Below are 16,038 nucleotides of genomic sequence, written 5' to 3' on the forward strand. Positions count from 1 at the left end.
CTAAAAAGAACATCATTTATGAGCTGATATTGTTTAGCTTTCAATCTCAGAGCTCTTTTCATAGTGTGATCTAGGTGTGATGGAGCATATCCATTCTTAAGATAATAAATGATGTCAGCATATAATGATTCTGCATCGTTTAGGCTTACCTCATTTAGTTGTACCTCTTCAGATGGGACTTTAGGGATTTGCGATGCTCCAGCCAACATTTTGCAGAAGCCTTGACCTCTTACAATGTTTGCTGGTTTGATCTCAAGGTCGTATTCCTGTAAAGCAGTGATCCAATTTGCTCTTTTCTCACCGATATCCTTCTATATTAGAAGATTTCTTACCGCTGGAAACAATACTATGATCTTAGTATGGGTTTTAAGTAAGAAAGGTCTGAAATATTTGACTGCTTTGAAAACAGCATAGGTTTGTTTCTCCACGTCTGAATAATTGAGTTCAACACCTTGTAAATTTGAGCTAAAAAACGCAATTGGAGCTTCCGCTTTCTCTTGATTTGCTTGAGTTAGAATCGCAGCATAAGATTTCTCTGAGGCAAATGTGTATAAGATAAAAGATTCTGAAAAATTCAGGGTTGCTAAAGATGGAGCATTAATAATAGCTTGTTTGATCAGGTTGAATGCTTCATGTTCATCTTGACCCCATTTAAAATTTGAATTCTTTTTAATCATGGTTTGCAAAGGAGACACAATTCATGAAAAATCTGGGACAAATCTCTTTACAAAATTGATTTGACTAAGGAAAGATTGCATGGCTTTTTTATTATGAGGTAGGGATATTTCAGAAATTTCTTTGATTCTGTCACGCTCAATGTGAATACCGGATTTTGACACTATGAATCCTAGAAGTTTTCCTTCACTTAATGTGAAAAAAGATTTCTTTGGGTTAAGTGAAATCCCATACCTTAAACATCATTGAAAGATCTGTTTTAAGTCTCTGAGATGGTCGCTTCGCTTCTTGGAGTACACTGTTATATCATCCAAATAAATTACTACGGATTTATTGACTAAACCCTTGAATGCGATGTCCATGGCTCTCTGAAATGTAGCGTCGGCATTGATCAAACCAAATGGCATCTTACGATATGCGTATGTGCCCCATTTAGTTCTGAATGTGGTTTTCAATTGATCATCGAGATGTACCAGCACTTGATTATATCTTGAAAATCCATCCAAGAAAGACATCAGTTCTGAGCCTGCTACTGCCTATAATATCTGTTCCATAGGTGGGAGAGGAAAATTGTCTTTTTGACAGGCTTTGTTGAGATTTCGAAAATCGATACAGATTCTAATATCTCCGCTTTTCTTTATAACGGGTACCATATTGGAAACCCATTTGGAATGTCTGACGGGGAAAATTATTCTGGCTTTTAATAACTTGTTTAGCTCAGTTTTTATCTGATTTTCTAAATTGGGGTGGATCTTTCTCAGTTTCTGTTGGACAGGTTTTTCGTTGTCGATCATAGGAATAATGTGCTGAATGATAAAAGTGTCGTACGTCTTCAGCTCATCGTAATTCCAGGCAAAGACATTTTTATATTGTCTCAAAAGACGAATATACGCTAGTTTTTCTTCCGGGGCTAGGCCTATGCCTAGAGTAACGTTTTGTGGTTTATCATCGGTCCCTAGGTTTACTAATTCGTAGTTCAGAGTTGAACTGTAGAGCTTTGAATTGGCAGGCCTTTTAAACCGATTTTTCAAATCGTATAAGTCTTCTAACTTAACCACCGATTTAGGTATAGCATTATCAGTGCCATTTTGTTGTATTTGTCGATCGTGATGGTCTTCGTCAATTATCTGATTGGAGTAGGATCCTTCGGAAGTGAGGAAATTTACAATATCAGGATCGTCATTGAATACTCTCCAATTTGTAATGTTGTCAGGGATGGATGGTCTAAAGATCAATTCTATTGAGAATCTATCTGGACTAAACTCTTCGGAGGGAATAAGACTAGAGGCTACGTTAGCCAAAAGGTCTGTGCTTGCGTTCTGGAGTCTTGGGATTGAAGAAATATTGAATGTTATGGAATGCTCAGTCAGATCTTGTACTAAAGATTGATAGTGTTTTAAATGACTTGATAGGCAATGTATAGTATTACGTACCTGTTTGATGACAATCTCAGAGTCTCCGAAGACTTGAAGATACTTGACATTCAACCCGATTGCTTTGTATAGGCCTTGCACCAAGGCTTCATATTTTGTTGTATTGTTTGTGCAATAGAATTCGAGTCTGCATGTAAGCATGGTCTTATTTCCTTCTGGACTAATCAGAACGCATCCTGCTCCTGCTCCTTCGTTAGATTTAGAGCCATCAAAATATAATTTCCAAAACAAAGATGTATTTACAGGTTTATCTAAAAAATTAACACACTTTGAATTATCAGTTTGGGAAAAAATTTCGACTTGGGATAAAACTGAATTTTCTAAGGTGATGTATGAGCATTGAAATTGCCGAGAAAAGAATCTACTGAGTAATTGCCTATGATACTGTTGTTGTACGCTATTGCTTCATTTTCTCCCTCCAATTCCGTTACTATGTACTTCTGGTGTAATTCTCGTTCAACCTTTATTTGATTCAGTTTGCCATTATAGGGTAACCACATGTGTGACCAGTCGGTTGAAAAGTATCCATGGAGTTTCTTGGACCAATCCCTGCTAAGAATCAAGCCATAGAATTATGGGATATCAGCCACTAGAATGTCAATAACATGACATACCTTCGGGTTAGATGACAATCTTATGGTTACTTGATTAAGTTCACCAATCACTTCTACTTGAGATCGATCAAGCTGAACTATGCGCACTACAGATTTTTGTGGTTGAACATTTAACTTGGCACATATTGATCTGGGTAAAATATTCGTTGAAGCACCAGAATCTACCAAACAATTGTGCACATTCTTATTGAAAATTTCATAAGTGAGAAGAAAAGGGGGAGTGTGAGATCTTGATCTTCCTCCAATCAAGGCGATGTCATTTGGATCAATCTTATTGATCGTGTTGGTTGGAGGTCTTCCCATGTTGTGGGAAGCTACAGCTGTAGGCAAAGATGTAATAGGCACGGCATGTAATTCTTTCATCATTATCTTCTGTTGATGTTTCAATTTGCTCAATTCGTAAAGGGTAATATTAGCCCTAGTCTTTTTCATGTCGTCAATAATATTGTATTCCATTTCATCCGACACTATCAATGTTCTTGATGGAGTTGTTTGATCTGGTTGGACTGGGCTAGATTGAGTCGCTTTAGCGGTCGTTTTTTTTGTTGTGACTTTATCTTTTATTGCAGAGCTTGCGCTCTTCTGTTTAGGGGTAGTTTGGGGAGGATCAAGTCGATTTTTGCTTCGTGTGCTAACTGGAAATGCTTCTTGATCTTCTTCTTGTGGGAAGATGAAATCCCACATTCCTTGCAATTCCACAACTTCTTCGTCATCAGTCTGTCCTTCAGTGGTACTGTCTTCTTCTTCGGATTCGACATTTGAAATAGCGTTGGGTGGTTTCACATCCATTGAAGGACCTCTTTTAAAAGCTCTGTAGGGCATTTTTGAAGAAGTTTCTGCTACTTGTTTTTTTATGTCAATCATCTCATTGGACATGGTCTTTAATACTTTCTGCAATCCTTCCAAATCGAAAGGATCTTTTGTTTGTTTCTTCTTGGAGTCTTCTTTGAAGGTGACTTTTTTAGACTTGCGTTCCTCTAACGCAGATCTTTTTTCCAGGGCTATTACGCATTTCTCTACTGCTATCGCTTTTGTCAAGTTTTCAACTAAGGTTGTTTTATTTGCCCTATCCACGAAGATTGCTAAGTTTGATGGTAAGGCCATAATATACCATTCACATCGTACTTCTTCGCTGGGTTAGGAAGCAGTGGGAATTTTTTTGAGGATCTTATTGAACCGTAAATTGAAATCTTTGATGGGTTCTCTAGCCTCGGCTTTAAGGTTGGATAGGTCATTGATTAACGTTGTCGTTGATCTGTCATCACCAAACTTGGTGAGGAATTGACTTTGAAAAATGTCCCGACTTGTGATAGACGTGGAGGGTAATGAAAAGTACCATGACCTGGCTGTTCCTTGCATTGTATAGGGAAAAAGCCGAACAACAGCATCTTCGTTAGTAACTCCGTTGAGATTGACAGAAAGCATGAAATTGTTTATGTGTTCTTCTGCTAGCATGCCTGATTCTGGATTGAATTTGGGTAGCCATTTCTCAGGATGGGCCGGTATTTGACTCAAGTGTGGAGGCATTAAAACTGCCCCAGGATTATTCCATGGAGACTAGGCCATCGTCGAGTTGCTAGTGAATGAAAGCACAGAAGATGATCCCTGTGGCTGGGAAGATGAGGATACTATGATTGTAGATGATTGAAGAAGGGTTGTGGGAGTTCTGGTAAGCGGATGAATGATGGTTTGGAATGAAGATGTGGGTGGCTGACTTCGCGGTGAGGGAGTTGAAATGGACGATGTAGATGAAAGAGTCTCACTGTCAGACTCTTGTGGTGTTTTCCTTGCTCTTTTCCTGGTGGGGAGAGGGAATTCAGTTGGCTGGATGCCAAATTTTTCACTCTTTAATCTGGTCAGGGGATGAGCAGGATTGTACTGCGAAGTCATGCTGCTTTGAGATTTATCAGACCTCTGAGTAGAAATGGAAAATCCCTGGAGTTTGTGAATCAGAGTTTGAACCTTAGGGGGTTCAATGGTAGATTGGTCTGAAATATTAGGGTGTGTAGTAGCGGTTAATACTCGAGCGACTTCTGACTCAGGATTTAAACTTGTTGGGGAAGTCGGGGGAGTTGATGAGGGCGATTTACTCTCAGAATGGTATTTAGATTTTGATTTAGGTGCCATTCATAGTTCGGGCCCTCCTTCTAGCGCCAAATATGTTGAAGCCCCGAAAATCGGGTCGACAACAAGGGGGATACCCACCCGGTCCGGACCTTGGTTGGCAACTCCTTATCCGTTTGGTATAGCGGGTCTGACTGGGGATAATGGGACCAGTTTCCCAATCTAAGGGTGTGTGTGTGTGTGCAGAGTTGGATGTTTGTTGATCTGAGAATACTTAAAGCTAATCTAATTCAAACTTTTAAACTAACTCTATGCTATTGTAATCTAATGAGAAACAACACATCTAATATATACTAACCCGGGGTGTATTTCTTCTATTATGCGATCTAAAAAGATTTCAGACAATAACTGGTAATAAAGATCATTTAGCTATCATAAGAATGGAAATCAATTTAAGATGAACCATTTTGCATAAAAAGTTAGGCAAAACAGTTGTGAACAACATATCGCATAATAAGTTATTCATATATCAGACATAAATAAATGACTCCACCGTACAAAAGTGCCAAATGGTAACTCACACATTCATGCAATAACATATAAACAACTACAGACTGTATATCACTTTAGGAATATAAGCAGAATTGGCCAAGAGATAAAAGTACCATTTATGACTGGTTCTACTCATAAGCTTCAAGCAACAATGATCTATATCTCCTTGCTCCAACATCTACTAAGAGTACAGAAGTGCAACATCAGTAGCAAATATCAAATGCAAACATTAATAAACCTTGATCCATCCATTCATCAAAACCCCTTCCGAGGGTGCAAAAGTGCATGTCCTGAGGACAAGTTTTTGACAAATTTCTGGACCCTTCTCCAAATGCATGAGAAGGGTTTAAATACTGCTAACTAAAATAACTTAATTACATAAATTTTGGATACGGTTTAAATGACCGCCCTTTTTCTTAAGCAAAACTATTTCTAAAAATTGAATCTAATTCCTAACTATTTCTGTATTTGCTCCTCAGTGCTGCGAGCATGCAACATTTGCCTGGGAAGAGTCGGCTGGTCATCCTCTGATTTTGTTTGAGCTATGAAAATAGAAATGGCAAGTGCTGGCACCACTTTCTAGTAAACTAGAAGATATTTTTGAGAATCTTCCTTTGGCTGGGTGGATTTACTGCGTGTATACTTGGTAATAACCCAAATTTCTCTCAAACTGTTCCTGCTTTTGCTATTTCGGTTTCTGGCCTTGCGAATGACTGAGCAAGTTAGGGACTTTGCTTTCTGAACAATTTTCTTAGCAATGCACGAGTAGCGCTAGGCGCTAATCGCGCATCGAAAACTACCTCCGTTCTTTGTTCCGGGCTTTTCTGGTGCATTTTCCGCTTTTAGCGCTTTTTCCTTCACCGGGTAGAAGTTTCAGGATTTTTCGTAAACATGCTGCTTTTGTGAGCTTTCTGACCCTGAATGTTGAATCACCTATTGACATCAGCATCTGTTGAGTGATACTCTGGAATCTGCAGTTCTGTTGCATGCGGCATCCGTTTATGAAGGCATCTCTTCTCTGTTCTCCGAGCATTGACGCTTTCCCCTTTTCCTTAGATGTTTCCTGCTCATTGCTTCATATTGTTTCCTGTTTTTCATTCCTGCAGTTCACGCAAAGGAAAAGAGTAATGATAATCAATACTGATACGAAAGTTCTAACCTCTATGAATGTATAAAATCATGACACTCATTGTGAACTAACTCTTCGAAAAACACAAAACTGTCCTTCTTGAATACTTTGGTGTACATTCATTAATTTCTTTTAAGGCGCACGCCCAATTTTGTTTATAGACAGCTTTTCTTGAATGTTGAGCCAAGGAAATTTGCGATGGGCGATAGCAGCATCGCGTCATCGCATTACCTAGATGTGTCATCACAACTTTTTCAGATTAGATTATCGCAGATCGCATTTATCGCAGATTTCAGATCGCGTTTATCACAGATCGCAGATCGCGACGAGTCGTTAAATCATTGGGTGCTGCTTATGCGATATTGCGATATGCGACGTCACACATCGGCCGTCGGAGATTTCTTAAGATTTTCATTTAAGAGCACTTCATAATGTACACGATGCGATGAATTTTGCGTCACCTCTTTGCAGTTTATTATGCTCATAAGGAAATGCTTTATTCTCTTCTCGCGATGCGATATAGTTTTAAGGAGTTAAATACAAAAGTTTTTATAAAAATGTTTTTTGGATTTTTTATTAAGGGTCCCCATTTGCTTAGTGTTATTGCTAATATTAAACAAAGAGGGGGGTTGTTTGTGGCCACAACAATGACCAATTCTGAAGACAATATAATTAAAAACAGGGATTGAGCAGAGGGTGTATTTAAACAAGTCCTGAGCTATTCTTCTTCTCTGCTTCTAAGATTATGAAACATATATGTGAATTTTGTAAACAAAGAAAAAACAAAACATGGTTTAGGAAAACTTATTGTTTCGTTAAACGACACAGGAATTCTGTAGCATAACACAGTTGATTACTTTCACATCCAAACAGTGCAAAGACCATGAACTTCACCGGCCATTTTATTATAAAGTCCGAGAATTTACAGTGCAATGTCTAACAGAGAAAATCACCAACAACCAACCCCAAAAATGTTCTGTGGGGCGGTATATATACAAAAAATGAGTTACAAAATATCTAGTTGATGAGTTAATAACTCATAACTTCTTTACCAACTCCTGAGGAATAGTAGATGAAAGAGTAAATGATGCAGTAGATATTTAGGGTATTAGCTATCCGTTCTGTCAGAGAATTCAGACTTTTGGGATCAACTGAGTCGGCTGAGGCTGTGCTTTTAATTGCATTTTTTGGGCCTGCTGCCCTGGTGCTTTGCTAAGTCACGGCTTTGTTATCCTGCTTTCGGTATGCATACTTGGCCTTTTTATAAAATTGTTGTAGTCATATCTTGACTCCCTCTGCCTGTTGTCTTTTCTTTAGTTCTCTGTTTCTAGTGTTGCCTCTTGCGAATTTTTGGGTTTTGCAGGTAGCTGAGCAATAGGAAGCTCTCCTTTTTGAGTAATATTTCTTAGATCGAAAACTGCCTCTGTTTCTTGATTCATGCATTCTTTAACACGATTTTCGCCCTTTGCACCTTTTCTGTGATGACATCAGCATGACGTCATCGGTGGGTCCCAGGTACGACAGGTTGATGTGGCAGTGACGTCAGCGGAGGACAGGTGGCGGATGACATGGCAGTACGACAGGGTGATGTGACAGTGACGTCAGCGGAGGACGTGGCACAGGATAGAAGGCGATTGGCAGTTTTATCAGACCGCCTCCTGTACGAGGGTGGTATTTATCAGAGCCCGCCTGATACAATCAAAACGGGACACATGTCTTCTGTACGGCGGAGAAACTGCTACGCTATCGGAAGATAACTGTCGAACCTCGGGGTGGCTCCGAAATCGCCGAGGGTCGTCGGATGGGGAGGGCCCGATCCGACGGTGGACGGAACTGCGAGCTGGTGGGCTGTTAACATACGGAACCCGCCCGAATATTCGAATATTTATACAATGCTGCGAGGGTTTAGACTTTGGGTAATATGGGTTTTATGGGTTTGTAAGTGGGCGCCAGTGGTTATTAATTTAAACAAATGCTAAATGAATCTTAGGTTTGAATGCGGAAAGGCTAATGCCAAGCCCCAAATGAACTTAGCATTTCCCCAAACTAATGCTATAGGGCTATAGTGCCAGGGGATGGGAATATGTATTTTTTTTTGGGTTTTTATATAATTTTTTGTATAATAGGGGGTAAGGAAATGATCTAGGGAGATAGATAATAGAGTTAGGAGTTAATATAACCTTGTGAAGTGAAAGTGTAGGGGCATGAAGCTAAGTTTATGAAGGAAAACTTAGACACAAGAAGTGAATGGAATTTGGAATGAGAATTTTTACACAAGAAATGTGGCTTCTTTTTATTGACGAAAGTCAAAGCTTGACTTAGTATTTTACAAAAAAGAAGTGATAACAAGACTGGTTGGGCAAATCCCAAGGTCTTTCAGGGGATATTAGTAAGAAACTTTGGGGGGGGGGGGGGGGGTGTGAAAGGGAGTTAGACATGCTTCCATAATTCTGCCATCAAACAAATGCTTTGACACTTCTGTCATTGATGAGAGGAGCTGTGATTGACAATACATGAGGTGAGCAAAACCTTGCTTCTGTAACCTTAACTACCTACCCAGCCTAATACACCTAACATTTTTTCTTCCTTTTGAGTGGGTGCACTTAGACTTGCAGACCATGATTATCCTTTTTTCTTTTGACTGCCCTCCTAACTAAGTGTACCCTTATCTCTTCCAAGGGCCCAGATTAAGCAGTTGGGCTCCTTAATTTCTCTACCTAGCTAGTGATCTGCCAAGCTTGAACTGTTTGGACAGATATTCATTCTCTAGTCTAGAACAAGCAATTTAAAACATGGCATGGTCCAGATTGAACTGTTGAGCCATGCATCAAGCTAGCAGTGGCATTTGGACTAGCCACTTTCCTGGTCTTTCTTTGGGGTTCATTTTTATCATTTTTTTTGACCAATTTACTCTTTTTGCCCTTTGATAATTCTTTTAGGGCATACCCTCTTCACATTTTTTAACTTTCCACTGTCTCTTTTGAAATATGGAACCTTTGCAACATGAAAAGATGAACATATTTGGCACTTCCCAGGTCAATCATGAAAAATGAAACCTATTGGTATAGGAACCTAACAGTGGCTCCACTTGGGGATGGCTTTCCCTTGTGGAAAGTCAAGAACAGCAGGTCAGATGGCCTTCTGCATAACTTTCGATCTTCTCTAAAACTTTCATGTTGCGGGTTGCTTTATTTGCATATATGACAGCACACTTGTGGAGCTTAGGGCCTTCTCTTTGGGCTTCAACTGCAGCAAGTTACTATCCAAACTAAACTAAAATCCTACCTACTTATCCTAATCAGCTTTTTGACTGCTGGTTAGATAAAATGAAACAGCCAGTGCAACCACTTAAGCATTATATACATCAGTGACCTTTGCTGCCTGTATTTGATGGTGTTTAAAACTGAGATCTTATAATCAAATCTGGCTTTGTTAAACTTTGAGAAGATAAGGAAACTCCTGATCTCCTTTGCTGAATCTAGAAACTGTAAAAAAGGATCTTGCAAAATATATACACTACTCCTGAGCTGAATCAAACAACTGTGCAAATGTTCTGGATAGCTTTCATGCCATGAAACTGAAATATCATCCTTGTCTTCACCACCCTTCATGCTTTCAACTGTTGTTTGTGATGATATTTTAACTGACTGTAGGGCCTGTCTACTGCAACCATTATCATCTTGATTTGGACCTTCATGGTCTGTTAATGGAGAAGAATTCTGATTTCTTTCCTCATTCAACCTGTCAGCTGTTGGATCATCGAGAGTTTGGAAGGACTTCTGTAATTTATTACATACAGGTTCAAATGGAACTTGACAGATTCCTACTAGCTATTCTTCTTTTTATATGAATAATTCAGATGATTCAAAACAAAAGGGAAAGGAACCAACTTGGATTTTTTGATCATCTGTTGCTACTTCCAAGCCTTTTTCTGCAATCTGATGTTCAATGAGATTCTGGGACTGCAAATTTAGATATGACAAATTTTGAACAAAGATTTGATTGCTTTCCAGATGGTCAATACCAAGGCTTGTTGATATTTGATTTTTAGTAGCATGATAGTTATCTTTGATAAACTGAAAAGACTCAAAACAAAATGGAAAAGTTCCTTCACTTATTTCAAAATTTTCTGCACTTTCCTCCTCATTCTTATTGCTGAAGTGAACAAGCTGATTAGTACTTTGAAGCTGTTGAACCTGAATCTCTTTGTTTTTTCCCAAATTATCTTCTGATTCGTCTGCAAGGTTAATTTGGATCTGAAAAACATAATCATCATCATATTGATCATATTTGGGCACATTATTAAAAGAAGCCATATTATCGAATGCACATAGTAAACTAGGGGATTGCTCCTCCGCACATTGTTTTGTGAATCTGTTTTCTGATCTATGGTTGGTTGAATTGGTAAAAATATGTTTAGAAATGTCAACCCTTTCTTCTTGTGGAGCAAAAGTGTCATGGTGATCCAAACATCAACTTTCATTTTGACTTTCTGCTTTAAATCCTCTGCTTTCTTTATCAAGATATCCAGTTCTTCCTCTTTTTTTGCTTTCAGCTTCCTCTCCCTAACTTTCAGATTAACCTCTACATCTATAGCCATGTTCTGCATCTGTTGCATAGTGGAGGGGTTTCTCTCTCTCAGATGAAATTCTATCTCTGAATCAAATGCTCTTGGATAATGCAATAGAGCCAAATCAGGGGGAGGTTTTATATTCAATGGTATTGAATGATAGATTTGATTGAATCTATTTGAAAATTGTTGTATTGTCTCATCTGGATGTCTTTTTAACTGATTATATTCTTCTATGATCATGAGGAGATTGACTTTGATTATCCATCTATCAAGGAAGAGTTTGAGAAATTGCTCAAGATTTGAGATTCTTGCGTGAGGCAAATTTTTGAACCAACTCCTGACTTTGGCTTGCAAAGAAAGAGCGAAAAGCCTAATACTAACATCCTCAACATCCACTTCAAATAAGTTAAGATAATCTTCAAAAACTTGGACATGCTTTTGGGCACTGACACCATTCTCTCCATCAAATCTAGGGAGATACTTGGGATGATTGCTAGGTAGATTATTGAGTGCAGGAGGCAAAATGAGGGGTTTGTATCTATCAGGAACTTTATGAGGTAGTGGAATATGTTCAGGGATTGGATGATTTATCTAAATTTTTGGGTTCTCCTTATTTGGAAAATGATCTTGAGGATTAGAAGACTGTTGTTCGAATGTATAAGGAGAGTTTTTATCTATATTTTTGGAAGGAAGATAATAAAAATTTAATCTAAAATCATTTTTATAATACAATATACATTGAAAAATTTTGTCAATGAGAAAGAACACAATGTCTTGGATAACAATCCAAACCAAAAGACTAATCTTTCTATAGAGTTCTTTCAAGTCCATTTCTCCAGTGGAGTCTTGATTGTGAAAATGATGTGGAGTCGCCAGGTGGATGATTTTAACCTTGGTATGTCTGATCCCTGGCCACCATCAGAGATCAGATCTAAACTTGTAAAACATTTTGAAGAAAGAGGAAGTTAATAAAAAATAGGAGCTTGAATTTCCTTCAGATGAGTTTGAAACGGGGAAACTGATTAAGCCTTTGGGACAGTTGTTTAAAGAATAAAACTAGGCTGGAGATTGACTGAAGCAGCTTTTATTTACTCTTGTAAATGCAAAGCAAAAACAGTTTCAAAGGCTATCTGGCTAACTTCAAGCTCCATCTGTAGTTTTAGAAAATAGACAATAGTAACAAACATTTATTCAAATTCCCCAGTGGAGTCGCCAATTATTTTATCCCTCAGATTGTTCCCTAAGCTCCTCAAAGGGAATACGGCCAAGGTAACCACTAACCAATCTTTTAGCTATAGGTCCTAGCCTACCTGCAACCAAAGAGGGCTCTCTCTTTATGATTTAACTTTGTTTTTTGTTATGTTAGGCTAGATATGAAGTGTAGGGTTTTGTTCTAAATTTGGTTGGATGATGATTTCAAGCAGATCTGGGATGCAGTCTCAGAACAATTTAAACTATTGGGCAATGGAGTCAATGGTGGTGTACTGCTGAAAGTGTTTCATGGAAAAATGTAATGCTACAGAGCCAGACAGACATCTATGGAACAATCCTTGAAATCTGAGATATGATGGCATGAAATCAGGGAATGAAAGGCAGTCAAGGATCTTTCACTATTCTGATAGAGGGGAAGTGTGAGAATATTATCTAGGAGCAATTAAGAATTCCTAAACAGCATTCATAATAAGAGAATTAGTGCAAACATGAGCAATTAAGAATTCATATTTATGACCAATTCCGAAGAAAATATAATTAGAAACAGGGATTGAGCAGAGGGTGTATTTAAACAAGTCCTGAGCTATTCTTCTTCTCTTCTTCTAAGATTATGAAACATATATGTGAATTTTGTAAACAAAGAAAAGACAAAACATGGTTTAGGAAAACTTATTGTTCCGTTAAACGACACAGGAATTCTGTAGCGTAACACAGTTGATTACTTTCACATCCAGACAGTGCAGAGACCATGAATTTCACTGGCCATTTTATTATAAAGTCCGAGAATTTACAGTGCAGTGTCTAACAGAGAAAATCACCAACAACCAACCCCAAAAATGTTCTGTGGGGCGGTATATATACAAAAAATGAGTTACAAAATATCTAGTTGATGAGTTAATAACTCATAACTTCTTTACCAACTCCTGAGGAATAGTAGATGAAAGAGTAAATGATGCAATAGATATTTAGGGTATTAGCTATCCGTTCTGTCAGAGAATTCAGACTTTTGGGATCAACTGAGTCGGCTGAGGCTGTGCTTTTAATTGCGTTTTTTGGGCCTGCTGCCCTGGTGCTTTTCTGAGTCACGGCTTTGTTATCCTGCTTTCGGTATGCATACTTGGCCTTTTTATAAAATTACCGTAGTCATATCTTGACTCCCCCTGCCTACTGTCTTTTCTTTAGTTCTCCGTTTCCAGCATTGCCTCTTGCGAATTTTTGGGTTTTGCAAGTAGCTGAGCAATAGGAAGCTCTCCTTTTTGAGTAATTTTTCTTAGATCGAAAACTGCCTTTGTTTCTTGATTCAGGCATTCTTTAACGCGATTTTCGCCCTTTGCGCCTTTTCTGTGATAACGTCATCGACAGGTCCCGGGTACGGCAGGGTGACGTGGCAGTGACGTCAGCGGAGGATGTGGCATAGGATAGAAGGTGGTTTGTAGTTTTATCGAACCGCCTCCTGTACGGGGGCAGTATTTGTCAGAGCCCGCCCGATACAATAAAATCGGACACCTGTCTTCTGTACGGCAGAGAAACCGCTATGCTATCGGAAGCTTACTGTCGAACCTCGGGGTGGCTCCAAAATCGCCGAGGGCTGTCGAATGGGGAGGGCCCGATCCGACGGTGGACGGAACTGCGAGCTGGTGGGATGTTAACATACGGAACCCGCCTGAATATTCGAATATTTATACAATGCTACGAGGGTTTAGACTTTGGGTAATATGGGTTTTATGGGTTTGTAAGTGGGCGCTGGTGGTTATTAATTTAACCAAATGCTAAATCAATCCCAGGTTTGAACGCGGAAAGGCTAATGCCAAGCCCCAAATGAATTTAGCATTTCCCCAAACTGATGCTATAGGGCTATAGTGCCAGGGGATGGGAATATGTATTTTTTTTGGGTTTTTATATAATTTTTTGTATAATAGGGGGTAAGGAAATGATCTAGGGAGCTAGATAATAGAGTTAGGAGTTAATATGACCTTGTGAAGTGAAAGTGTAGGGGCATGAAGCCAAGTTTATGAAGGAAAACTTAGACACAAGAAGTGAATGGAATTTGGAATGAGGATTTTTACACAAGAAATGTGGCTTCTTTTTATTGAATAAAGTCAAAGCTTGACTTAGTATTTTACAAAAAAGAAGTGATAACAAGACTGGTTGGGCAGATCCCAAGGTCTTTCAGGGGATATTAGTAAGAAACTTTGGGGGGGGGGGGTGAAAGGGAGTTAGACATGCTTCCATAATTCTGCCATCAAACAACTGCTTTGACACTTCTGTCATTGATGAGAGGAGCTCTGATTGACAATACATGAGGTGAGCAAAACCTTGCTTCTGCAACCTTAACTACCTACCTGGCCTAATACACCTAACATTTTTTCTTCCTTTTGAGTGGGTGCACTTAGACTTGCAGACCGTGATTATCCTTTTTTCTTTTGACTGCCCTCCTAACTAAGTGTACCCTTATCTCTTCCAAGGGCCCAGATTAAGCAGTTGGGCTCCTTAATTTCTCTACCTAGCTAGTGATCTGCCAAGCTTGAACTGTTTGGACAGATATTCATTCTCTAGTCTAGAACAAGCAATTTAAAACATGGCATGGTCCAGATTGAACTGTTGGGCCATCCATCAAGCTAGCAGTGGCATTTGGACTAGCCACTTTCCTGGTCTTTCTTTGGGGTTCATTTTTATCATTTTTTCTGACCAATTTACTCTTTTTTCTCTTTGATAATTCTTTTAGGGCATACCCTCTTCACATTTTTTAACTTTCCACTGTCTCTTTTGAAATATGGAAGCTTTGCAGCATGAAAAGATGAACATATTTGGCACTTCCCAAGTCAATCATGAAAAATGAAACCTATTGGTATAGGAACCTAACACCGTGTATTATTTTTTTTAATTTGCTCAAATTCTTCATTCATGGCCTTGACCCAACATTCATCTTTTCATGCTTCATTTACATTTTGAGGTTCAGTGGAGGATAGTAACGCTAGATAGCTTGAGGTTTCTGTAATAGCTCTTCTTGTCTATACACCTACCTCTTTTTCCCCTAAAATTTGAGTTTCTGGATGATTTTTCTAAACATACCTGGATGGAGTCTTTTCTTCTACCGTTATCTCTTCTTCTAGTGCTTCATTAATTTCTTCTTTAGAATCACTGTGATTTGATGTGGGAAAATAATCCCCATCTTCTTCATTGTCATAATCTTCGGTTTTTATCTGTTTTGGATTTTTGCATGCTTCATCAACTACAACATCAATACTTTCAACAATCTTCCCAAGTCTTTTATTATAACATTTATATCCTTTACCTCGGGAAGAGTAACCAAGAAGAATACCTTCATCTGCTCTGGGCTCAAACTTACCAAGTTTTTCATTAGTCCTTTTGATATAACATTTGCTTCCAAAAACTTTAAAGTATTTTACAGTTGGAGTTTTACCATACCAAAGTTCAAGTGGAGTTTGAGTGTTGTTTACCCGAACATTTTCTTGGTTGAGAATAGTTACGGTGGCAAATGTAGCTTCACCCCAGAAGGTTGTAGGAGTTCCAAATTCATCTAGCATAGCTCGAGCCATTTGTTGAACAGTTCTGTTCATTTTTTCTACCACTCCATTTTGCTGAGGAATCCTTGTGGTGGAGAACTGCCTTTTTTCATGTTGTTCATAAAAATCAAAAAATTCATTCGAGGTAATTTCCCCTCCTCGATCAGATCTGAGGCATTTGATTTTGCGATCTGATTCATCTTTATGCTTTGGAATACCTATCCAACACATTCTGGAAAAATCATCAATGAACAAAATA

At 38.7% G+C, this 16,038-nt stretch overlaps 1 pseudogene; it reads left to right on the top strand.

The window, feature by feature from the left end:
- The first annotated feature begins 8,035 nt into the window (after positions 1-8,035).
- Positions 8,036-16,038, top strand: part of LOC149208131 (G-type lectin S-receptor-like serine/threonine-protein kinase SD2-5) — a 90,693-nt pseudogene continuing 82,690 nt past the window's right edge.

The sequence above is a fragment of the Pinus tabuliformis genome, chromosome 1_2 (assembly GCF_031772625.1).
Source record: "Pinus tabuliformis cultivar Carrire ecotype Pingquan chromosome 1_2, CPIR1, whole genome shotgun sequence".
Classification (NCBI taxonomy): domain Eukaryota; kingdom Viridiplantae; phylum Streptophyta; class Pinopsida; order Pinales; family Pinaceae; genus Pinus; species Pinus tabuliformis.